This window comes from Drosophila innubila, assembly GCF_004354385.1.
Source record: "Drosophila innubila isolate TH190305 chromosome 2L unlocalized genomic scaffold, UK_Dinn_1.0 5_B_2L, whole genome shotgun sequence".
Lineage (NCBI taxonomy): Eukaryota > Metazoa > Arthropoda > Insecta > Diptera > Drosophilidae > Drosophila > Drosophila innubila.
This window is the reverse complement of record NW_022995373.1, coordinates 1,161,049-1,188,566: the sequence shown is the minus strand read 5'-3', so window position 1 is coordinate 1,188,566 and position 27,518 is coordinate 1,161,049. Positions and strand designations below refer to the sequence as shown.

At 32.3% G+C, this 27,518-nt stretch overlaps 1 long non-coding RNA gene across 1 annotated transcript; it reads left to right on the top strand.

Moving 5' to 3' along the window:
• The first annotated feature begins 508 nt into the window (after positions 1-508).
• Positions 509-26,987, top strand: LOC117782544. The gene is made up of 3 exons (XR_004617289.1): positions 509-534; positions 20,887-20,942; positions 26,946-26,987. It is a non-coding gene; the product is annotated as an uncharacterized LOC117782544 (long non-coding RNA).
• The last annotated feature ends 531 nt before the right edge of the window (positions 26,988-27,518 follow it).

Sequence of the window (27,518 nt, the reverse complement as noted above, 5' to 3'; positions counted from 1 at the left end):
GAGCGGAAACTTGAAATTTACTTTCAATTTGTCCAAAGGCTTTCATTTGTTTTGTACTCGTTCGTTCGTCCGTTCGTTCGTTTGTTTGACGCATTGTTGATTTCAATTGTGAGAGAAGCGGCAGCAGCATCTAAAAAATAAAACTGCAGACGCTGATTTCTGAATAGTTTCAATAAAACGCGGATATAAATTATTTGAATGCAATTTAAATAGAAATCTGTAAAAAATTGAAAGTGAAATTTTTTCAAGAAATTTGAACGGTAAAACAAAAACACCGCAACGACGCGCAAAAAAATTTTTGAATGAAACGCTAAAAAGCAATAATAAAAAATAATTAATCTAAGCAATAAAAAATAATAATCCAAAATCTAACGGAAAATAAAATTATAATTTGTATTAATTACAAAAGTGTTTAACAATAAAAATTAAATGTGTTCCTTTGAGGTGCAGCAACAATTTCGAGCGATTTTAATTTGAATACAATAAACAACAACAACAACACGCAGCATCACCAGAAACAACAATAATACTAAGGTACGAGTAGAAGTGTGTACACTGTACAGTGGTCAAAAGGTGTAGTCCCACACAAACATTCGCATACATACATTCATATGCATGTAGACACAGTTAGGAATTGTAATCATTTGTCTGCATGCATCCACCAAACAATTATAATTATGCGAATATATGTACATACATATATTTTTTTGTCACTTATTGCGCTCAGAGAGCGAGAGTTTGTTAAAGGAGTGCAATAGAGAGAGCGTACAACTGGGAGAGTTGTGCAGCATCCCAAAAACAATGCGAAAATATGTCTGTGTGAGTATGTGTAAATGTGTATATAAATTTTTGTGCAGGACATGTATTCAAATCCTTTTCAATTGAAGTTACGAGCGAAAGGTGAAAAATAACAAAAACAAAAAAGAGGCATAGCGAAAAAAAGAGAAGTTCACAGAAAGCAAGGAGTTTTTAGAATACATACAATATATTTAGTAACGAGTTATATTCAAAATTTAGTCTAGCATTTAATTTAAAGCAATTAAAATGCAATAACAATATTATTTAAAACTTTGGATATTAACTTCTGAAGCAAATTTAACATGTTCAGAAGTCGAAAATCAGTCATCTCAGCTGATTTTAAGTGCAATATCAATTAATTGTTTATATATGTATGTACATGTCAGGTACGACAAAAATATATTCTTTGATAACGTGATGTATCATTTTTGAATACAAATGAGTTTCATTCATTCAAAAGTAATTTCATTACTCTCCACACTTATTTCTATATATAAACTCATGTACATATTTTGTATTTATTTCTGATTGTCGTTGATTTGTTTATAAACAAAATAAGGCAGATAGAGTGATTTCAGCTCTTTAAATATTCTATACAATTATATAAAATAATAGATAATGTTTATAGATAAGGCGGGTCTGCTTAGTTACATATTTCATTTTATTTATTAATTCTTTAAGGGACATTGACAATAATATTCTCGTTACCTAATTAATTTAAAGTTATTTTGAGATGCAGAGCTAGAAAAGAAAATGCTCAATACCAAGTGAAACTTTTACACATTTGACAAGGAAAGACAATCAAGTTAAAAGAACTGACAACCAATTTATAAACTCATCGATATCGCTTTCAATGTCGTTCGCCGGTCACTAATGAGCAGCCTCATGCACAAAGGGGAACATTCAGAGGCTTTTGAAGACTTAAGTCAGCTGAGAAACGATAAGAAATAACCAACAAGCGCTCAGTCATGTCAACACACACATACACGACAATTTGTGGATGCTCTTATATGTATGTGCACACACTTAAGCTCAGATGCTGTTAGATCTTCAGATACAAAATGTAACTTTTGTGAAATTTTTGCGTATTTTAGAGATTCTTTGGTTGACTATACTCTTGTAAAGAGTATCACAACTTTGTAACCAATTTTGAGAAGTTCGACTGTATTCCAGAACAAGTATAAATTTGGAAAATAGTTTTATTGGTTTACTATAGCGTTTCATCGCTCTAATTAATAAAATACATGTATACAAAACAGTTGGGTCATTTTATAATTTATTCAGCTTACTTATTAAATTACAATTGTTTATCATTAAAAATAAAGATTTCTTACTGTCAAAACAGTTTCAGAAGTGGCCGAAAGAGTATTTAAATTTAATTGTGTTCGCAGATAACTGTTCTTTCTCAATAGTTGTTGTGATTTTTGTAGACCCCCCTTTTATTTATTTATTTATGCACGACTAAAATCAGTCGGCAAAGAAAAAATTACCAAGTATAAAAATTAAGTTAAAGATTAAAAATACAAATACAATTAAAAATAAATTATGAACTGTAAAGAAAAAAAATTAAAGTTAGATTTGGCTACCTACTAGGTAATCAACGCTTTGTTTGTTGTCTGACTTGAAAGCATTATTAATTATTAATCTTAATTTTTTTGTAATCAATTTGCAACACGTTTTTACATTTGAATTTAGTTAAGCTTTTCATTTCACTCAAACTATGGATGTGGTTAACATATATTTGAATATGTTATATATTTCAACCTATGATTTATTACCTTATTTATTATAATTTTTAAAATAAAAACTAAAAAGTGTTATTTCGTAACCTTAAAATAAAAAATTGGATATCTGTCATTTTGTCATTCTGTGTGCTAAGAAACTCTTCAACTTATGTACCATAAATACACAAAATTAAATTTTCTGGCCGGTTAAGAAATTCTAGTGAAACGTAGTTTTTTTATTTTTTGTGTTAAATGTCTGCAAAACATTCGCATACGCACTCACAGTGACACAATTTGGATGCCCTCAGGTGTAATTTGGTTATTCATATACCTACATACATATATGTATATCTCTGGGTATGTTGTGACTTTCTTGTTTTGTTTTTATGGTCCCACTGAACTATCATATAAAAAAAGTAACTCTCTTGGGCCCCTTAACTGCTCCGTTTCCTAACGGACTTAAAATGTTATTATTATAAGTATTTATTTTGTTGCTATTTACGCAATTTTTATGATGTGCAGAAAAGTTTCGGCTGCCCCATGCTTGAGGTATAACCTAAGCAAGAGAGATAGAGAGGCAAGCGGCAAAAGTGCCGTTATGAGAGCAAAACCTCTCGAAAATAAGCCGAAGTTTTTCATGAATTATGGTAATAACAAAATAAATTTACATATATATATTTTGTATATAAAAATCTACTTTCATATATGTATACGATTTTTATGATAACTTGATTATTTTCTATAAATTTGACTAATAGAAAAATTCGGTGAATTTCTAGTTAGCTAGTTAGCTTAACTCAGAAAAAAGTTAGATTTGGGAACCATAATAAAATTATACCAATGTACAATGTCTATACTCGAAACTCTCAGCATTAAATGTTAAATTATCTCGGTGTTTTATCTTTGAAAACGGTAATCTAAATTATTTATTACCGTTCATAAGACTCACCAAAGAAAATATTTGGCTAGGTCATTGCCATTTAATCTGAACACTCGAAAATATTTGTTAAATATCTTGTCTCGAACATCTTGAATTAAAGTTTAATTCAACCAATAGTTTCGATTGCGGTATTTAGACATTGAATGAATAGCACACGCCCCTCAGCGATATCAAAGAGATTAGGAAATGTGAACTGGACTCAGGTATCAAAGTTCTTGGCTGCGTAATAAAGAATATAGCAGAAAAAAATATGAAAAATGTCTGCAATCTACACAGAAAGCCTTATCACCGACCACCGAAATCCAATTGTGACACAGAAATTTGTATATCAGGGAAGATCCCCTTTGATTACGAATTAACAGTAACATGTCTAAACTTCCGCAAAAATGTGATGATACATTTGTGTTTCCAGTGAAGAAGCGAATGAATCTTCCTCCAAACAGGTGTAACTGGTCCTCCAATAATAGCGAGGGGGAGAGAGAAGTAGAGTTTGGATGGATAGAAGTTGCGCTCAGTATTCACAATGAAATTCAGTATTCACAACAAAAATGAAAAAAAGTGAAAATATCAAAGGAGAGTGGATTGATGAGATGACGTCGCTTATAAACAGCAATTATAATCAGTTGTCAGGCGGCTTTCTGAATATGAATGCAAAGTCTTCACGACATAAATGTATGTATACATGTACATATGTTTACATTGTGCTTAAATTTAGCTCTACGAGAATCTATTGACAATACGTCGCGTCGTACCGTTTGCCTACCCTTCTTCAATTCCGATGTGCGTCACAATTGCTGGCATCACTTGGCATAAATCTTCCGACAATTGTCTAGTAGATACAAAACGCTTCACGATTTGGTTGCGTGTGTAGTAATAGGCTTTCTGGATTTTACCTAAGCGACAACTATACAATATCAATGTTTCATCTGGTTATCTACATACATATATAGGAAGTAATAAATTTCCCAGTCATTTGATACTCCACTTCTATTCGAAATTTCTAAACGGTATTGTCGGCGAGGTCGTTTGCTTATCTATTTTATATTGTACTTGCGCTTATCTTTAGCAACTATTGACAATGTTTATGATAAGCGATTAAGTCAAGTAATTAATTAAATCAATATATTCGAGTATAGTATAGCAATTCAAATCTATATAAGCAACAAACGTTTCATTGAGTAGCGAAACAAGTTTTCGATGGTGAACTATACTTTGATTGCATTTGAATTGTTTGACCTGTTGGTGCGATTATGTGTACTTCATAGGTTTTAAATTGATCTGAGCGGACAGTCGTAGCAAATTTTCCATTCTTCCTGTATTTATTGCTAGTCGCCTATCCCACCCTTTGTGCTGATATCATCACTATCGGGGACTGCCGTCCGCAGTGATAATGTAATTTTTGAGCTTAAATATATAAAGAAAGGGAAGAAATGTTTAGGTTTTGGACAAGCTGTCAAATCACTCTTAAAAAATAATTATACTATTATGCTTATTATAATCAGTTTATAAGTTAATTCTTAAAAAATTCTTTCAAAACACCAGCAAATTTATCTATATGTGTGTGGATACAAACAACTAGAATTGACAGTGAGAACTTCTTGACACATTTAAGGCACAATTATATTCCAACTTGACTTAAGAAAAACTCAATTACCATGTAAATACTGAAAGTACACGTATAATTAAACGGCATTTCATTTTTCACAGGAAACTTTTTATTGAGAATTTAATCACATGTCTATGAGCAATTTATTGCACTTAAGAAAACACATTATGACTAATCTAACAATTTCTCTCTCTTTCTCCCTCTTTATTTAATTTCTCTTTGCAGTTTCGGTAAGTAAAAACTGATGATAATAAAAAATAAATTAAATAGTAGATTAAACTGTTTGATTACACGAGGAACTGTTGCTAGGCATTTATTCCATACGACCTTCAATTAGCTATTACATTTATTGCGCCTACGTTAGCTGTTATTCTTTTACTAGGCCTTCAAAAGATCACTTAACTGTAGTTCCACGCCGACACCTTCAATTGAAATTGATTAGTCGCGCGACATCCACGCACTCTCAAAACTTATTTAATTAACAAAAAATAAAGAATAAAAGAAACAGTATTTAACAAAATATAATATATGCAAAGGTTAGAGTAGCACTAGCTTCAGCGTAGAAGTCAAACACGCCCACTTTTAAAATGCAATATTTTTTCAACTTTGAAAGTCTGATATTGTGATATGATATCTGTACCTTCGGGTTTTTCAGTTGTCAAGTAACTTTTTGCTAGACCTTCGGCATAAATTAAACTTTCCCAGTTTCGTGGGTGGCTTTGACACTTGTCGCAATTCGTCAGTCAGTGGGCGGATATGTCAAAATTTTTGCGTGTAGTTTTTTAAGGTCATTCATATGTGAAGGAACTATTCATTTATGGATATTATTTATTTGTCGTTGAGTGTCTATTGTAATTAAGACAACGGCTGACACTCAATATGCCAGTTCAAGTTGATAAAAATTTTCCTATTGTCATGAGAAAATTGGGTCTTGGTCGGCTGCTTTACCACCTGCCAAACGTTCGTATCCGTCAGATACTCACGCATGAGGGCGTGCGCTGATGAGTAATTTACCAACTCAACAAAAAAAATATATATATATATATATATTTATTTTCAAATTATGATTCTCAGTAGTTCTTCAACTACTTAGCTACTTGTGTTAAACTGGGTCAAGTCTATAAGGCAATCGTATAAAAAAAAATAAAAGCAAAAATAATAAAAAGTGAAATCGCAGTATTTGAAGAGTTGTAATTAAATTTTAATCATAAACTTTGCTGTTCTCCTTCTCTTAATGTGTGTCTGTTTCAAACAGTGACTCAGTATTTCTCTCTAATTATCATTTACACTTCTACTGAATGATTCTTGACACAAGTTGTTTATGTAATTAACCAACTTATTTTACAACTTATAAATGTTGTAATCAGGTACTGTAAGACCCATAAGTTTTATTATACAAATTACAATGTAATAATTATTTAAAAATTACAATATAATAATTATTTGTAATTTTTGCTTATTTGCTTGCAGTATAACTGTTTTGGGCTATACTTTACATTTCACAAAATAGTTTTTATTTGTTTGTTCAAAAATAAAATTCAATTGAAATATTGAAATAAATTAAAATTTGAGTTTTTTTTTTTTTAGAAAAAAATATTAAAATTCAGGAATATTCATTATTTTATGAGTTTTTTTTTCCTCAAAAGAAATGATTAAGCTTTAAATTATAACTTAATGTTAATTATTATTTTGTAAGTAAATTAATAACGATTCCCTACTTTTAAAGTTATTATAATTGAAATTTATTTTTTCACATAAATAGTCATTTTATTTGTTTGTTCAAAATTTTAATAAAATTACAATTGAAATATTGAATATAAATCAGCGGATAAAACTTTGTAATTTTAAAAATCATTTTGTTGTCTGGGTGTCCACAATATATCATTGTACAAGGTACATAGATACAAATAGTATTTAATATTTTTTTTTGAATCATTATTAAATGCATTTTTTGGGCTGAGCGAGTAATTGTATTTGGCGATTAAACTTAATTAGGCGTCGCACATTCTTATTGAGTGGGTAGATCTACCTTTGGAAATATTAGTTCCTGTTTGTCATATTCAGTACCCAAAGTAAACCAAAGTAGTACAACGTATTATCAATGTATGTATCTGGCAGAGTATGATTTCTTGGTCAGCATCAACCCTTTCCTAGTAAACTATGTGTCACAAATAGAAAAATTGCTTTATGGCTACCGAGTATCTTTCTGTAGATCGCACTCTGTTCTAAAAATTTGTTTAGTAGGCATGTTGTGAAATGCGCTCTGAACTGAGCGTTTGCTCAACTGACGTTTCACTTTAGAGCTTTGCTCTTACCAATGACAAGTTATTGTATTGAAAACACTGAAAATTAAACGTGGAAATTGGTTAAAGTTTAACAGGATTACAATTATATTTTCCTTATTTGGTCACCTTTACTGAAAAAATGTATGTACACCTGCCCTCGCTTAACACGGGGGTTACGTTCCTAGAAAACCTCGTGCTAATCGTGTTTAGCGATACATGGATTTAGTACAAAATAAGGGGTTACGCTCCTGAAATTAAAAATTGGCAGCAAATTTTTTTTTATTGTTCAAAGTTGGTCTGTTTTTACTAAGGTTACATACATTTGTTCAAAATTAACAAAAAGTTACTATGTATATGTCTTAAATATATGTATAACATTCATATTTTCAAAATTATAAATGATATTTAATTAAACTAGTCGGGAAGGCTATAGTCGAGATCCCAACCACAGAATACCCGTTACTTACTTTAATATACGTAAAAGTACTTTAAAGAAAATACTTGTTTTGCTATGAAAACTTAAATAAATAACTGCCGTTCTACTTGTCCGATTTTGATGCGATTCAGTAGGACAATAGAAAATTCTAATAGATAACGTTAATTACCACAAAATACGTATTATCTTAAAAGCTGTGGGTGTGGTGGTTTTTCGCGATTTGCCGGGCGGAGGGGTCGTGGCTTAAATTTGAAACAAACTTGATCTGCGTGGGGTATATAGAAATCTGTGTGCCAAATTTGTTTACTCAATCTCTTATAGTCTCTGAGATCCTTTTGTTCATACGGAAAGACGGACAGACACACATCACTATATCGATTTGGCTGTTGATGCTGATCAAGAATATATATACTTTATAGGGTCGGAGATGCCTCCTTCTCCCTGTTTCATACATTCCAACGAACACAATACACCCTTTTACTTATTTTTTAAGTAACGGGTATAAAAAGTTACTTCATATAATTAATTAACAGGTTAAACTTTTAAAAAACTTAAAAATGTTAAAAAGTAACAATATCATATGTTTCTATATTTATATCCAATTTGAAATGCTTTTGGTAGCATTTATAGTTTAATCCGTGGCTGCTTATAAAAAAATCAGTCAATTTTTGTAAGAACGAGGTTATCAGCGTGTAAAAGGGGGAAGGGAGCAAAATTGTAACCGTTTAAGACCGAGTTCGTGCTAAAAGAGTCCGTGTTAAGCGAGGTCCAATTAACGAACGAGCTAAAGGCTCACAAGGGGGCACAATAGACCCTAGGGGGTCGCAGTGCAGGTTTCCTTACTTTAATAATAAGCAAGTGTATATGAAAAACTAGTTGGACGGAGCTACAGTCGAGCATTCTCGACTGTCGGAGACCCCGTACTTACTATAGATAAAGCTAAAGTTGCAAAAAATTAAAGAATATTGTGCTCACTTGACGCCCTTACAGAGCGCTGTATTACATTTTCGACTACATGTCGGCAGCTATATGATATAGTAAACCGATTTAGCGTATTCTGTCAGTTTGTTTCACTGCGGACGGCAGTTCGCGTTAGTGACGAAAGCATCACGAAGGGTGCGAAAGGCGACTAACAATATATACATCTAAGTTGGAAAATTTGCTATGATTGTCCGATCAGATCAAGTTATATACCGATCGAAAGGTTAAGTCTTAGCTTACAATATGGCATACTAGAACTTTTTCTAACCAACCTGGGTCATGAGATACGGGGGTGTAAGTGGGAGGGGAAAAATTTAAATGATTGCAACTAATGGGGCTATTGGGGCCTTTTGGTCAAATTTTTTGTTTTTTAAAAATTCTTATCAAAAATACGAGTCGATTGATACCTCAAATACCCAAATCCGATAACTGGTTCAAAAGATAAATAAATTTACAAAATTTTAGTGGACTTCTCAAAATGAAATGAAAAGTCAGTTTCTTTGTTTGTCTGTTTGTCGGTTTGTCTGTTTATCTGTTTGTATCAAAGCGCTAAAAAAGCTTAGATGTAATGATGGGGATTTATTCCTCTTTGAAAATCTAGAAATGTTTGTTCTACGACTTTTTCAATTTCCCGCTAAAAAACCTCAACAGTTTCCAAACCATAGAAGCTACAGATATGTTCTTTATATCATTGGAAAGGTGTGTTTTATAAGACTAACTTAAATGCATATTCTATAAGTTTATTTATCTCATTAAACAAAAAAGTTTTTCATACTAAAACTTGATTTTCGACCGATTGTTCCTATGGGCGCTATATTATATAGTGGTCCAATCGAAAAAAAGAAACAAGCTTGATCTGCCTGCAATATAGAGGAATCTTTATACCAAGTTTGGTGTCACTAGCTTTTAAATTGCTCTTATAATTTGGATATGAAATTTTCTATGTCCATTTTTTTTTTTAAAAGGGGGCGTGGCCAAATTCTGAAACAAACTTGATCTGCTTGCAATATAAAGGAACTTACATACAAAGTTTGGTGTCTCTAGCTCTTATATTCTCTGAGATCTTGGTGTTCATACAGACGGACGGACAGACGGACATTGCTATATCGACTTGGCTATTGATGCTGATCAAGAATATATATAGTTTATAGGGCCTGCCACTCCTCCTTCTGCCTGTTACGCACATTTTTGTTAAAACAAACCGAATAGACCCCTGTACTTTTTTTAAATACGGGGTCCAAAAAGATGTGTATGCATATGGTATCTTCCAATAAAGACCTCTTTACGAGGTAAAAGTCTAGTGAAGAAAGTCTTTTCATGCCCCAAAATTTCTGATATCCAATTTTGTGACGAACAATATCTAATTTAATAAATAAATTTAAAACAAAAAACAATATAAATTAAAAAAAAATTACATTCTTCAACATGCGCAAAAAGGTTAAGCTTCTTATTACCTAAAATCACTGCGGACGGCAGTTCGCGTTAGTGACGAAAGCAGCACGAAGGGCGCGAAAGGCGACTAACTATATATACAGCTAAGTTGGAAAATTTGCGCCGACTGTCCGATCAGATCGAGTTATATACCGATCGACAGGTTTAGTTCTAACTTACAAAATGGCGTACTAAAACTTTTTCTAACCAACCTGGGTCATGAGATACGGGGGTGTAAGTGGGAGGGGAAAAATTTTGATAATTGCAGCTTATGGGGCCGTTGGGGCTTTTTGGTAAAATTTATTATTTTTAAAAAATTCTACTTAAAAATACGCGTCGATTGATACCTCAATCACCCAAATCCGATAACTGGTTCAAAAGATAAATAAATTTGAAAATTTTAGTGGACTTCTCAAAATGAAATGAAAAGTCAGTTTGTTTGTCTGTTTGTCTGTTTGTCTGTTTGTCTGTTTGCATCAAAGCGCTAAAGAAGCTTAAATGTAATGATGGGGATTGATTTTTCAAAATCTAGAAATGTTTGTTCTACGACTTTTTCAATTTCCCGCTAGTTTAGCGGGAAAACGCTAAATCCCAAAATTGAAACCTCAACAGTTTCCAAACCATAGAAGCTACAGATATGTTCTATATATCATTAGAAAGGTGTGTTTGAGGGCTTTTAGGCGTACCTTTGAACTTTTTCTAAAGTACTCAGGTAACATTTTACAGGTGAAATAAAGTTTTTAGCTTACATTTTGGCGATTTCTGACAAAACGGCTCTAACGATTTTGTTAAATTTTAATATGTTGTAATACGTACAATTTCGCGTTTTGGTATATGAAACATAAATTTTGGTTGAGGGTTCGGAAGATATTACCTGTTAAGTGAATAAATACATTTTTCCATCGGTCGAAAATCACGTTTTAGTACGAAAACTTTTTTGGTTTTATGAGATATCTCAACCAAAATGATACAATATGCATTTAACTTGGTTTTATATATTCTGACCAAAGTTGGTTCAAATCGGACCACTATATCATATAGCTGTCATAGGACCGATCGGGTCAATATTAGGTTTTAGTATGAAAAACTTTTTTTGTTTAATGAGAAATCTTAACCAAACTAATACAATATGCATTTAACTTGGTTTTATATATCCTCACCAAAGTTGGTTCAAATCGGACCACTATATCATATAGCTGTCATAGGACCGATCGGTCCAATATTAAGTCTTAGTATGAAAAACTTTTTGTTTTACTAGATATCGTAACCAAACTAATAGAATATGCATTTATTTAAGACTTATATATCCTGAACAAAGTTGGTTCTAATCGGAACCACTATATCATATAGCTGTCATAGGACCGATCGGGTGAAATCCAAGTCTTAGTATGAAAAACTTTTTTTTTCATAGTAAGTACGAGGTCTCCGACAGTATAGTATGCTCGGCTGTAGCAACGCGAGCAAAGCGAGCAGGGGGCGGTGCCCCCTAGTTTTTCTTTATAATTAAAGAAAAAAAATTTTTTAAATATGAAATACGTTCAACAACTAAATTTTTATATTTTACTATTTGCCTGCATTAATGATAAAGTTACAATGTCAAAAGCGAAAGCAATTGCAAAAATTTCTGATATCCCACAAAAAAAACCTCTAAGCGAGGTAAAAGTCTAGTGACGGCAATTTCTAGACCCAAAATTTCTGATATCAATTTTGTGACGAACAAAATTCAGTTTAATCTAAAATTTTAAATAAAATATAATTAATATAAAAAAACGAAAATTGGCATTCGGCACTGCAAAAGTTATTTTTTATGTACAAAGAAGATCACCCTTTTTTTACTCACAGTGCACAATGCCAATTTTCGTTTTTTATATTAATTTATATTTTTATTTAAAATTTTAGATTAAACTGAATTTTGTTCGTCAAAATTGGATATCAGAAATCTAGAAATTGCTTCGTCTCACTACCTCGCTTATTTTGTGGATTTTGAATTACTCAGTGCCGAATGGATTTTTTTTTTTTTAATTTATACTAAGGTTTTCTATCTGATCGGACAGTCGTAGCAAATTTTCCATATTAGCTGTATATATTGCTAGTCGCCTTTCACACCCTTCGTGCTGCTTTCGTCACTAGCGCGATCTGCCGTCCGCAGTGATAATCCTTATTTTCGTTCGGAAACGATTATTTTTCTTCAGTGAGCACTATGATTAGACGTTTTTATCAACATATATTTCAAATTACGAAATTTATAAAAAAAACCTGATATTTCAGTAAATTTTTGTTAATTCTTAGACAAACATATGTTAACTTATTGTTACATAAAAAAATGTTAAAAATACTGTGATTATTACAGATAATTATTTATAAATAACCAATAATTTAAATTTTAAATGTTATCTAATTAAGATTAATTGTCTGTTGTTACTGCTGTAAGACCTTATATGTCAGATATGAAAAAAATTAACTTATTAATTTAACATTCTCTTATGAACATTTTCTTAAAGGATAAGTTTGATGGTAAAAACCCGTTAGCTTCTTTTTTTCCTGTTGACCTACAGAAAATATATGAAGTCATCTTATCTTGTTTCGCTAGAAACTACCAATTCATCCAATAGCAAAACACGTTGTAATCTGACTAATCCAACAGTTATATGTACGTACATATACAGGCATATTAATGCACAGAGCTTATACCAAATCCAGCAACGTATATGTATATCGCTTACCGTTAAAAAAAAGGTATTTATGCACTTCTTCAACCTCAAAATAATAAGATGCACTTACACCAACTTAACTAAATGTAAATGAAAATAAAATGAATACAGACGATGATGAAGCTTTAATACGCTTGCAATAATAATATCGAATATATTTTCCTTAATATTCGCTGAAGCCATTCTCAACTATTTTAAATTGATACTTTATTTTATGTTATTTTGAACAATGTAAAATAAAAGGGTTAGATTTTCATTAAAACTCGGCCTATTGAAACTTCCTAGAGATCTTTTTTTGTTTCCTATATTTCTAAGTTGTATAAGTTATATGCAACGAGAAACAAAAACACAGAATAGATTTTAATGATTTTTAAAAATTTTATTTAAATATATTCAGTAAGAAACCCAAGAATTGATAAGCACATTTTACCTCTAAACTATTTAAAATTTGTATGGAAAAAGCGATAAATCGGTATAATTTGCTGTTCATTTGATCATTTGCTTCTAATATTGTTGATTTTAACAATACGATTTTAAACTCGATGCACAGATTGGATTTACATCAACAACAACCAAGTGCGAAATATAGAAAGCTTTAATACGATGAAGGCTATCTAGCGGAGGAGCTCCACAAAAATAAAAACACCAGTTGTCGAGAAAAGAATCGGACTAACAAAGCTTTGGGCCAGCTTGAAATTTCAGCATTTTTATATGCGACTTGCAGCGTGAGACATGGGTTGGATTTGAAATGGCGGCGGTGATGTCTTCAAAAAGTTTTAGGTCAAACCGCAGCCACTGCTCCTGCCTGCTCCCAACTTGAGCTCCAGTGGTTCAGCCAGTCAGGCTGCCCGCCAGCCAGTCAGCAATTTGAGTGCGTGTCTGTCCCAGTTGGTTGGTTGTCTGCATCCTGCGTGGAGCATATTAAATTTCTGGACCTGGCCAACAGCTGTGCGACGCCTTTAAGTCGAGAATTGAGACTCGCACCGGGTCTGGCAAAACCAGTCTCAAGCTACAGTCTGTGCCTCTCGACGGCAGCTGTAAACAATCAGAGCTAACTGCATGGCAGGCACTCAGCCATGAAAAATGAATGATGATAAAGACGATGAAGACGGAGTCAACGTCGCCCCATCTGCGGGCACTGCGAAAGCCATTGACCAAAAAGGCTTCAAGCACTTATTGTTATTGCCCTACACTTTGAGAAATGCTTTAGTGAAATATCAAATAAATTATTATTTATTTAATATCTGATTGGAATCATATGAATAAAAAAATTGGATAAAGTAATATTACTAATTTTATAAACAAGTAATACTTCATTTTTATTTCCGTCTTTGTAAGCGCCTAGATCTCGGACTCTATAAGAGCTAGAGCAACCAAACTTTGATACCAACACACTAACTTCCATAAGCCCCACGCAAGTTAAGTTTGTTTTAAATTGTTGCCACGCCCGTTTCAAAACAAAAACACCACTCTGACCAGTTTTAAAATATAATGCTACTTTTAGTAATTAGCATTATCTATTATTATTATCTAGTATCATACTTAATCCACGGACGGACGGACATGGCTATATCGACTCGCCTGTTGACGTGATCAAGAATATATACACTTTATAGGGTCGGGATGCCTTCTTCTCCCTGTTACATACATTTCAACGAACACAATATACCAAACTACTTTTTAGCGTAACAGGCAGAAGGAGGCGTGGCAGACCCTATAAAGTATATATATTCTTGATCAGCATCAATAGCCGAGTCGATATAGCAATGTCCGTCTGTCCTGACGTCCTGCTGTCCTGACGTCCTGACGTCTGTATGAACACCTAGATCTCAGAGACTATTAGAGCTAGAGACACCAAACTTGGTATGTAGGTTCCTCTATACTGCAAGCAGATCAAGTTTGTTTTAGAATTCGGCCACGCCCCCTTTACCGCCCAAAAATCGACATAGAAAATTTCATATCCAAATTATAAGAACAATTTAAAAGCTAGAGACACCAAACTTGGTATGGAGGTTGCTCTAAATGCAGGCAGATGAAGTATGTTACAAAATTTGGCAACGCCCCCTTAACCGCCTACAAATCTACATAGAAAATTTCATATCCAAATTATAAGCTAGAGACTTTAGATTTTGCATAGACGAAGAGAAAAGTATCCTAGATTTTTGCTGAAAATTTCACTTTGATCGGACCGTAAATAGTCAAGATATTCAAATAATAAATTTTACGATTTGATTTAATAAGGGAGCGTTCGCAAGTAAAAATCTTGAATAACTTTATAACATGAAAGTTGAGTTAACTTATTATATAAGAAATTGGCGTTCGATCAGTCATGTGCATCTCTGGCGTAGTGTGCTAAGAGGCGGGGAGTCAGAAAATGTTCGTGGGTTCGAGTACTGCCGTGGGCGAAAGACATTTAACTTTTATTCATTTTTATTTTTCTTTTTCATTTAAAATAAATAAATGTAAATCAAGATGATTAAAGGCTAAAATAATTTTTTTTGATTTTGTAAAAAAATAAGTAATATGGCAAATTGGGAGGCTGAACGGATATGTGCAAGTGTGGATCAATATGTTAAGCCTCTGCCATTCAATATTTTTTGAAGTTTTGTTGCGGGTTCGATTCCCGCCGGGGGCAAATTTTTTTTATCTGATTTTTTAGCTATTTTTTAATTTTTTTTCAAATTATTATTTAATTTCAAAATTTTTGATTTTTATATTGACATATTATATTGAATTTATGTTTAATAATTTTATTTAAATTATTTTATATTGACATTTATATAAATTTCATGTGAAAATTCTATGTAAATTTAATGTTTTATAAATTTAGTATGTAAATTTATGTTTTTCATAAATTTAGTATGTAAATTTATGTTTTTAATAAATTTATCTGTTAACTTTTTTTGATTCAAATATATTATTTAATTAAATTTTTAGCTTCAATTATGTTACTATATAAATTAAGTGTTGTTTAGTTTATTTATAAAAACATTTTGCATGTTGAACTTGTAGTTTTAATTTTATCTCTGTTAAAGATTTACATTTATGTAGGCTTATATATAAGAATTTAAGTTTATCGTAAATATTATTTAATTTTTAGAAGTGGCTGCTTTTGAATAGTAAGTACGGGGTCTCCGACAGTCGAGTATGCTCGACTGTAGCACCGACCGACTAGTTTTTTAAGTAACGGGTATAAAAATAATAAAGTCTTTGCCAACTACCTTTATTAATAAAGAATCGCGACATTTAAGCAAAACTTTTATTTCGAACATTCTGATTAAAGTAAAATTAATTACTTAATTTAAATCATATCTTACTAAAACTTTCGTTCGATGTGATTTAACACATTTTTTTTAAGTGTACACTTTTTGTTTTGGTCTGGGCTACAGCATTTTCTCCTCCCGGCCACAAAGCTGGAGTGCATCTACCTGTTTTGTCTTTGCCTTTGGCCAACAGCTTCTAAAACTCGATTTTCAACACAAGTATCTACATCTACTGCCCTTTGAAGCGGTCGATGCTGATGTCGCTTGTTTGGCTTATGGATACTCAAGCTCAAGTTTTGCTATTTGATTTTGTACTCCAAAGTTAAGAACCGGTTGTGAGGTTCATAGGCGCATTGTCGACTCGTCTTGCTTTGTCGTAGGTACTTATTCGTACTTACTTAACTTATATACTTGTATGTGTTTGTATCTGAGCTGCCCCTCTTTGTTATGCTTTTCGCTAGCTATTCTAGATTGTATCTTTTTTTGTTATTCACTTTTCGTATACGCTATTTTGCAGAAATTTCACTGCGTCCGTCCTCTGTATATTTGGATAAAAGAACAGAATCAGCCTTATAAATCTTTTTAACTTGTTTTGTCTTATTTGCTTTTCTGTTTTGATTATGCCAAATTATATATAAAGGGTTTATTGACTTATCAGTGCTTTATTAAGCAGGTCAAATATTTAGAATTAACACTAACCGAAAAAGAGTTTTCAACCTGAAATGTTGCGAAGAAATGTTGCGAAGAAATTTTTTAGATTTTTACAATTTCTTAAGAGCATTTAAAACTGTAATCACATATAACAAAATACTAACACGATTTTTTTTAATAATCTGCCAAGTAGACTCGCCCTTTTGCTATAGTAAACCAAGGCCTAGGTATAACCATGACTTCAACCTGCGCATTGACAGAAATTTCTTAGTTTTACAGATGGCTGCAAGCTACCATAAAAGTCTCTACTTGGCTTGCCAAGAAACTGGTTAAACTTTAGCAACAGCCACAACCAAATTGTTACCAATTGGTAGTTGGAAGTTGTAAGCTGTTGGTGCATTTGGTGCATATATCTACCAGTTTCTCTATTATGGCCAAGACAAGTTCTTGACACTCAAAAGCCCAGCGAACAGACTACATCGCCTACAGATGCCAAAGTAATGTATCTACGTCAAAAATATGTATCAACAAGTATGACTAACTGTAGCTGTAACCGTAAGCTGGTCTAAAAAATCTGAAATATGAAATCGCTTTTTTGCCTACCTTCAATTCAATTCAATCGCACACTCAATGCTCAATGCATTCCCAGGTACGATCAGTTCAAGCTGAGCGATTCGATAAACGCAGGGTCAGTCAGCGAAGCGTGCCACACAACATGCAATGAGATATCCTAATCCCCTCTCCCCTAAATACTTCACTCAGCTTAACTCGTACTTGCAGTTAAGTAAAAAGTAATTTAAAGTGGATTCGCAGCCATTATTAGATTGCCCACATAATAAATGATGTAAAAAGTAGGCGTACTCGCGATCACATTTCTTGCAAAACGACCAAAAGTAATAAAGTCTACTAAAAAATTACACCAAAATCATTTCAAGCGTACAATTATATTTCACATTTATTTACAATTATTTCTGATTTTCTTAATAGCAAAAACTTCCAAAGATATTTCTGTTTTATTTGCAATTTTCCTATTCCTTGTCTATAATTTGGGTATATACTAAAATATATTCATATTTAATGCTCCAAAAACTCCACAGTAGTTTTACTTATATAATGTAAAATATTTTTAAACAGTAAGTCCACATTAATTGGAGGTAAGCAAAAAATATATTCAAAAGAGATCTCCATATAACACAATAATAAGTTAATAATTCAATATATACTGGACTAAGAGCTACTCAGAGTAGAACTTTAAGAGAAAAGTATTTCTTAAGAAACTAAAAGCGTTTAACTATTCAAGCTACTTATATCTAAGAATATTTATTTATTGATATAGTCTTTTGCCGTAATTTGAATTTATAAATTTCTTAAAATGTAAAAACAAATTACTTAATTGACCAGATGCACAAGGAAATATAGATACAATTTCTTAAACTGTATTAAGATTCGATAGATCTTATATCCAGTTAACTTATTCTTCTCCTATCAAGCCCTTGTTCTCAAGAATAATTGAATTCAATCTTTTAAGTTTGAATTCTTTTTGAGAATTGCAGGCTTTTAACGGGGTAAAAGTAATTTGAACTTACCTATATATACACTGAGCATTTGGAGTTCATAATTTGTTTCACTAATATTCGCTTTATGCTTTCATAATAGGGCATTAAAAATCAACTTAAGCTGCTTTACTTAAGTAGATGTGGATACCTTAGTGAAAAACAGTTCAAAGCACAGACTCACCTGTCCCCAAGTGGTTTTATAAAGTAGCAAGGTCAACAGATCGTTGTTGTCCAGTTTACAATGACTGTGTTACAAGCATGAAATGGACAGGGGCTGGGCTGTAAGAGATTCGTGGTGATTTGCCGACTACTGTGCAAATTATTGGGGTGTGCACAAAAAAATAGATACAAATAAAAGCAAAAATGTTAATGCTCGTAAAATCTATCTCTCCCTCCATTCCTTTCTCTCTCTCAAGTCGACAATTCAAAAAGTTGCCTTGCAGTATTTTTTTAGCATTAATTTACGCCAACTGTTGTTGCCTGCTTTCAGTTTCATTATGACTCGAAAAATCATGCAATGCTTTGGCTGCAACTGCGCTTGTTGCAGCAAGCATAGATTGCACCATTCATTTTGTATCTTTTTGGTGCTGCTGCCGTTGCAGTTAATCATATTTATGTTGTTGCTGTTGTTGCTGATAAATTAGCAGCTGCGCACAAGCTGCTTTCAAAACGTGGTTTGCAGGATACGAGTGTCTTTGAATGCAAGCCTGTTAGCTGCTGGCACAAAAGTTGTACATGCGACGATGCGTATGCGCAATCTTTAGTGTTAATTATACGTATCGTTGGCAATTTAGGCTAATAGTTGATGTTGTGTAGTTGATTTTTTGTTAGTTCTGTATTGTATGAGGTTCCTGAATATCTTATTTATATCTTTATTATATTGCTTATTTATTTATTTATTCAAACCTACCGCAACAAAGACTTTCTATACTAACTATTCACTAACAATCATTTCTTATATTTACAAACAATATAAAAAAAATAAAGTGTATTTGAAATCTATTCAAATAGTATTAGAAACTTTGTATTTGTATTTCTTATCATGTTTTAAGTTTTATTCAGTTTTTTTTTTATGTATTTATGTTTATAATATCATACAATTTATATATATATATATATATATATATATATATATATATATATTTATATCATACAATTATAAATCAAACAATCCATTGCGAACTGCAATCTGCACCTTTCATGGAATAAAAAATTGCATTAGTTTGTCAAAAGGAAATAAAAGTTGACGAAATTTAAGACGTCTGGCATTTGATAAAAAAATTTAATGAACTGTCGCTTGTTTCTCATTCGTTAACATAAAATATGTAGCTAGTTAAATACGATCGATGTCAAAGAAGTGACTTTTTATATTTATTTACTTTGTCGTCGTTTGTCTATTTTAAACCACTATTTAAAATTCGTCTAGATTCAATAATGGCTGATCAATACCGAACAGCTGAGCAATAGATAGATACAAGCTTATAATACTTTTGGCGCTTTCAATTGCTGATTTTTATTTTTTTTTTTTTTACGAAGTTTTCAGTTTTATGCAGAAACACTTTGTGCACTTTTTAATAGGTTTGGTTCTATTATTAATTACTATACTTGTGTTGTAATGTTTCTATTTTTGTATTTTATGGATCCAACGCTTAATCTAATAAAAAAAAATAAATAAATAAAAAATGTATAAAAAATGCTTGAATACAGGAGTTATAAATAAAATATTTCATACTTAATGTGCGTACTTGGTGGTTTGCTGGGACACCATAAGGAGATCAAATAATGAAAGGAAATTGCTTCTTTATTTTAATTTTTTTATGATATTCATTAGATTCTTCACTTTTTTTTAATTTACGACTCAACGGAAGTACTATATATGTATCTATATTTTTAGAATTCATTTCAAAATCGTGCTTTTGTGTAAGGTAAAGAAATTTTAATACATTCTTGCCCTATATTCAATCCACATATCTTATCAATCAAATTGTTTGACTTTTCTCGCTATCAATTATTGTTGCAGGCTTGTTGTAGTTGATTTCCATTTTCCATGCATTATCTGCCGCCTTCCATCGCTCCCAACAGACTGACAAATGACTCACACGCCCCCAATTACTAATTGGGGTCTCCACTCTATTACACACCATAACAGACGCTTATCAGTCAAACATTAAGTTTCACACACACGCGATAAGAAAGGCGCTACAATTAAATTGTCTAGATTGGAATTCTATTCCACAATCATTTAATTTAGATACACGCAATATGAATTATATATTTATAGTACTTAGTTTAGTAAGCTGGCGATAAGAATAGCTTTTGAAATACGTCTGTGTAATGGGACTAGGTAAATTTGGGTCACCTGCTTTGCCAGGGGCTTAGATGGAATGTAATGATGATGGACGTAAGCATTTGTAAATAAAAATTTCAGTGATTAATTGAGTGAAATAGCGTTAATTTCATCTATTTCAAAAGTATAACTTTGTTCTTCTTCTTATTTATTACAGAAAACTTTATGTATTAGGTGGGCATATCGTGCGAAACTTGAGGTAAACCATTAAAGGTATGTTATCAATGTTTTATATTTAGACTTGTTATTAAAATAACCTTACAATCGCATAAAAAACAAAGTAGATCTGTAAATCTGTTCTCCCCTCACAACAAATATTAATCAATGTAATATCAATATAAATGGTGTACAAATGTATTCGTATGACATTTGGCACATTAAGTCTCGCATATTTAAAGCAAATTTCAGATTCAATTTGATTTTAATGAAAATTCGTATAAAATACATTACCCAGCATTTCAGGCGTAACAACTGCGCGATAATACTTGACCTCATATTTAAGATTTCGAATTCATTTGAGCAAATGGCACAGAACCTGAAATTGCTTCGCTTAGCCTGCTAATAGGTATGCAGAGACGTCAACTGAATTTGATTTAAATTAATGCAGTATCCATTTAAAATTAATTATAATTGTTGCATAAATGTAACAGAACGGCGTGAGTTTTGTTGAATGTATATAAAGAGATATACCAGTTATAAAAATTAAAATGGATTATATATTAGCCTAGTCTAAATTGGTAAGATCTCCAAATAAAAGTATTATACTAATAAAAAAATGTTCTAAAATCAAGATTTTGGTCTCAGAACTAAGATTTTTGGTCTAAAAAATGCGTCGAGAACATAAAATTCTTAAATTAGGAAAACACATCTTGATTTTAAGAACATTTTAAATAAGACCAAGTTCTTATTTTAAGAATAAATGTTCTTAAAACTAATATCAAAAAAATAAAAATTATTTTTTATAATTACAATTTTTTTTTTTTTAATTTTGGTTTATTTACATTCTATTCTGTTTTAGTAATTTTATAAATGTTATTTTAATTTGTTTCGAGTGGTTTCGAATCGCCGCCTACTGCTTCACATCTGAAGCGGCCTATCCAACCAGAGCGGCACGGTGCCACCATTTGTTTGATACGAAATAGAACCTATTTATACTTTTCTAACAATTTAAGATTTTTATTCTTATATTAAGATTTTAAGATTTTTTAGATTAATAATCTTAGTTTTAGTAATTTGGTCCTAAAATAATCTTATTTAATAACAAAATATTTAAGATGAATGTTCTTGATTTTAGAAGTTGGTCTATTCTTTCAGTGTAGGTTTATAATTCCCAAGTGCAATACAAAATAAGAATTACACGGAAAGCTTAACAATATTAATAACAATATGCTTTTGATTTACAATTACGTATTTGAAATTGCAATTTGTTACCTAGTCGTGTGCGATAAGATTTGCTTAACAAACCCTGAAATGTGTGTACCAACCTTGTGGCACACCATTTCACATATCCACACATATTGCAAATCGAAATCGATTTCAAATTACCTATATTACGTGTAGAAAACTTAAAACTTTAACAAAGCAATTCAGATTCGAGAGTCGCGTGAAAGTCAACCTTGTATGAGCAAAGTAGGAAGACATTTAACATTGTTGACAAATAAATCACACCCCAGTCAGGGAGAGAGATAGAGAAATATTGAGATCGAGCGATATGTAAACATGAAATGTGCTTAAAACACAAAACCGGCAATCACAGAAGATACTTTTTATGCTTGCCTTGAATGTCCAAAAATACAACAGATAAAACAAATATAAACGCTATAGGTGATTCCCTGACCTTGGGATACCCGTTACACAAAAAATGTCAACCAGAGCAGCAATCTAAAAAATCATTTAAAACTCACATCTTCCGAAATTTTCATCCAGAAATATTCTCAAGTTATTTATTTAAACAATTTACATATGAATTAATTCACTTGGATGAATATACCGACAGCATCTTTTAATTAATTTTTTCTATATTTTTGCCCGTTTTCTTAAGAAAATTGAGGTTATGTATTATAAAGAATAGTTGACGAAATATCTCTTTCAGCAACAAAAAATTAATTAAATGCATACAACAGACTGATTCAAATTTTTATATAATTTTTATAACACGCCATTTGAATACATTTGTTTGAAATACTGTCAAAATCATCGATAAAGTAATCTAATAATAGACCGAACCCCTTATCAGATAAATTGGTTAAGCAACTACTTCCGTAAATTCCTGTGGTCAATACTTTGACCAAGATTATTCACAGATTGTAACTACACACTCAACTTCAAGTACAGCAATACAAACCCACGTGCACAGCCAACACACACTCATTTAAACAAGTGCAATACATTACTCATTTCTTTGTTCGTTACAGTTTACACTCGCCTGAATAATCACACAAAACGACAGTAGAACTTGTCGTGGCCACATTATATGAACATGCCGTACTTTGCATACTAGGCACTTGCCTTACAGCAACATCTAACAACAATTGAGAAGCACCACCAAAGCGCTGCATTGGCTTTTTGAATTTGCATTTACAAAATGTAATCAAGAATGAAATTGCATCTCGAAATGCAAATGAATTGTCGACACAACATACGTTGAGTTAATTCAATCAGCAGAATATTGCATTATCAGTAGTTATTTTGAAACTAGAAAAGATGTGCGGAAATTAAATGCGCATGATTTTTATACCCGTTACTTAAAAAATGAGTAAAAGGGTATATTGTGTTCGTTGGAATGTATGTAACAGGGAGAACGAGGCATCTCCGACGCTATAATATATATATATATTCTTGATCAGCATCAATAGCCGTAATTTATATATTTTTTTTCTACTTATTAAAATTATTTATCCCAATGCTTCATGTACATGAATACTTATTACTTATTGCGATAATCACAAGCTTGAGTTACAGATAAACATATTTTCTTTAATTATATCATAGCCTTTCTCTACCAAACCTTTTCCTCAAATTACTCACAGCAAAACAAAATAATCAATTAAGACAATCCCTTCGCTTTATCAGATGTCCAGCATATCAACAAGAAAACAATGCGCAACTTCGTTTAGCCAATGCTTAGCTTCATCTAAACTTCCAAATAAAATAACATACTATTGATATACAAAATACAATATGTTATATACAATCATTTAAGTTTTCCCCCTCCAATTTACACCGCACATTTAAATTGATTAATAACATGTATCAGCAACTGTACCTGATCTAAACACTATACGTACCTTACGCAATTATGTTTGTATATTCTGAAAATTTTGGAATTTAAAATGATACCCATGATGAGTAGTATATCCCTATAAAGCTTAAATCATCTCAACAATTCTCTCCATTTTTAACTTGTTATCTTTTGTGTGTTTCACCACACTATAAAGAGCCGATGCACAATAGCAACATCTTCTTGCTCGGCTTACTTAACTCAACTTGCTTACAACCCACACCCACACATAGACAGTAGCAAACACCCTAAGCTCACATGACACACATACCAGTAGTCGGTTCGCCCCCTCATCTACAACAGCGTCCACAAATGTATTATCATGTAAAACTTTTGTGCAACAATGCGACTACAAAAGCTGACAAATCGCGGGGGCTGCTTACTGTTTACTGTATCTGACAAGTGATACCCCTGTTTTCCCTTTTCGCGTTTAGTAATTTGTTCTAGTTGATAATTTATTTGAATATTTTGCTTAATTATAATAACAAAAGAAACATGCACAGCAGCATTTCGCAACAATAGTTGTGATATTTGTGCAACAACAGCTGGGATAATTTTTCTTACTATGGCCTTGAGTCGAGCTAATCATAGACATATGCCTCATAGATACTTGACAAGAGATGAAAAATGACTGTCGCTAATTGACCTCATCTCATCTAGACATTTGGATATGAAGAATAAGACCTCTGCTGCGATCTAACTTAACTATTAAACCATAAGACAAATGATATGCTTAACATAGGAACTGAACCGACTCAACTAAAGCTGGCAACCATTTAAAGTCCGATGACGACCACTTAAAGTCGATTATCCGAGTGTCCGCTCCGCAACGTTCCGCTTCGAGCAGGCCATGAATTGGGTTTGTTTGAGGTTCCATTCTTAATTTCTGGTTCTATACATAAAGAATACGAATATAGCGTCTTCTTCGTGTTCAGGTTCGGTCTTTAAACACAAATAGAATCATGATGCCGCCAGCGTCTAAAATCAAACTGGTTCTCCACTGTGCCCTGTCTACCTAGTGTATCAAACAGTAGCGGCATCCATTAATCAAAGACCAAGCTATCTGTGCTGTGTACTCCCATTACCTATTACGCCAGTTCAGGCTTGCGTATTAGTTACACTTTGGCAGGAGTCCAGAGGGGAGTCGAAACATCAAACTTGGAACTCATTGAAAATGCCTCATGGGTTATTATAAGTGCTCGAACTGAGTTATGGATGCAAAGAAGTTGCCTGAATATGAGCTAAGCTTAGCTCAGCTTGAGCTGGGCTGGGTTCTATTAGGTAAGCTTGGGTTTGATTGTGTTTGGTTGGGTTGGGTCAAGGTAAGCCTTAAGTTGAGCTCATCAGAACAGCAGAAGACACGTCTCTTAAGTGGAATGGGGTGTGTCTTTCGGTATCAGTAAATGACAGACAAGGCCAAGGACTTAGCTTAAATCATCTCGTACATCCATTAAAGCACTACATTATATTATTAGCATTATATCTCACATTTATTTGCAAAGAATCCTTTTCTTTAGGGGCTGCATAAATTTTGTTTGCTTGTTTGATTCGACTTATCAAAATAACAACAAAAATCGCTTTGGATTATTTATTTGTGTTTCCTTTTTATTTCTTATGCAAATGTTTATTTATTAAATAAACACGCAAAGTGCGTGTCATCTGCTCTCACAGACACACGGGAGAAAGCATGAAGAGCTCTTCAATACCATAGGGAGGGTAACTTGAGGAGTCAACGAACCGTTGCAAGGACAACACATTTATTAAGGACAGATAGAATGTTTATTTGTAAATTGTAATTAACTGCCATGGCGTACTAACAAACCTTGCATCTATTCATAAATTCTCATCATCATCATGTCTTGAGTCGATACTATTGATGTGATCGCTAACTAAGCAATTTAAATAGTTATTACTTAAATCTAGAATATTCGAGTGTGTACTGTAAGATGAAGAGATGAAGTATAAGTCAAGTGATCTCGGAATACTTAATAAAAGTTGCTTGGAGCTTTAATAAAGAATAAATCAAATTGATTATAAATATTAGAGCGTGCAACTTGATCAATTACGCAGTCATTAAAGCTAGCTTTGACGACAAATTTACAAGAACTGACAATCTTTTAAGTACTTATTGTTTTATTTTCTTTTCCTTGATAAGATTCAAAGTTGACAAAACTTTGTTGCGACCGCATTGCGTATTTCCGCTTTAGTGCAGAGTCCTATCATCGAGTTTTCAGTCTCTGGTCATTACCTGCTGTACTGCAAGTATTCTCTGGACAATCAATTATAAAAGATACTGCGCAACTAAGCGTAAAATTAGCTGCGTGCAGCAGACATTCGAGTTCTCCTTTTACTCAGACCATTAAGGTATGTACGTGTACATTGGCACACACCCCCCTAACTAACTCTGACTTTCATGTCATGTTTCGTTTTACTCATTACATGGCTCTCGTCATCAGTGTCATTGTCATCGTCATTGTCATTGTTGTTGGTAGTCACAGTCGATAACATTTCATATTATCATTTCTCTAGCTTTATTAATTTATGCATTTCTGTTGATTGTCTGCGTTACAGTTGACAAGTTTTTCTACCATCCTAAGAGTGTGTTGTTCGGTTAGAATAGAGACTTTTATTGGTAGGTAGCCAGGGTTATTATACTTCATACTTCTCATACGTCGCGACGTTTGTAATGAGTTGTAATGGTTTCTGGTTTTTAGTTATAGTTGTCTTTTATTTGCGACGCTGATTAATTTTACGAGCCTTGTAGTTTTCTGATTCTTGTTATAACTTAACAACTAACAACTAACTTTATGCGCACATTTTATATTTATACGTGTATATGTATACAGTTTACTAATATATCTTTGTTGTAATATTGCTCTGTCTGGCATTTGTAGTAGTCAACACTTGTTTATATTTTTCTTGTTTCTCTTTTTTAGACATCGTGGCAATTGCACAGGAAGCATTTTTGTTTAAAGGTGAGTTTAACTGTCAGTAATTTATTTTGAGACCAGAAAATGTAAAAAAACCAACACAAGAAAAAAAATCAAAAAAAAAAATTTATTAATTAATTAAAGCTGATTGGAGGCGTATCGAATGCAGATTCTTATATAATAGCTTGAGTTGCGGTCATATGTTATGTCAAGGGGTTCAAAGATCATTGACTTGACTCATGAGCCTTAAATAATTTAAGAGTATATTTCATTTATAGATACGATCGTTTCATTACGCTGGAATTTAAACACAAAATCATTAAAACATTGTCTGGGTTGAAGTTAAAATCATGATTATCTTTAGAATAACTTTTAGCTTATCCTTCACTCAGTTGGCTGCTCCACTGACCCACTGATTCCACTGTCTGAGTGTCACAACTGATAGCAGCGACAATGTTGAAAGCTTGCAAGCTGCAATTTGCACCCACAACAATCATAAATTCTTTCATAAATACCGACAAAAGATAAACATTTCAATTCGAAGTCACTGCATAATGCATAACTAAAAAGACAGACAGT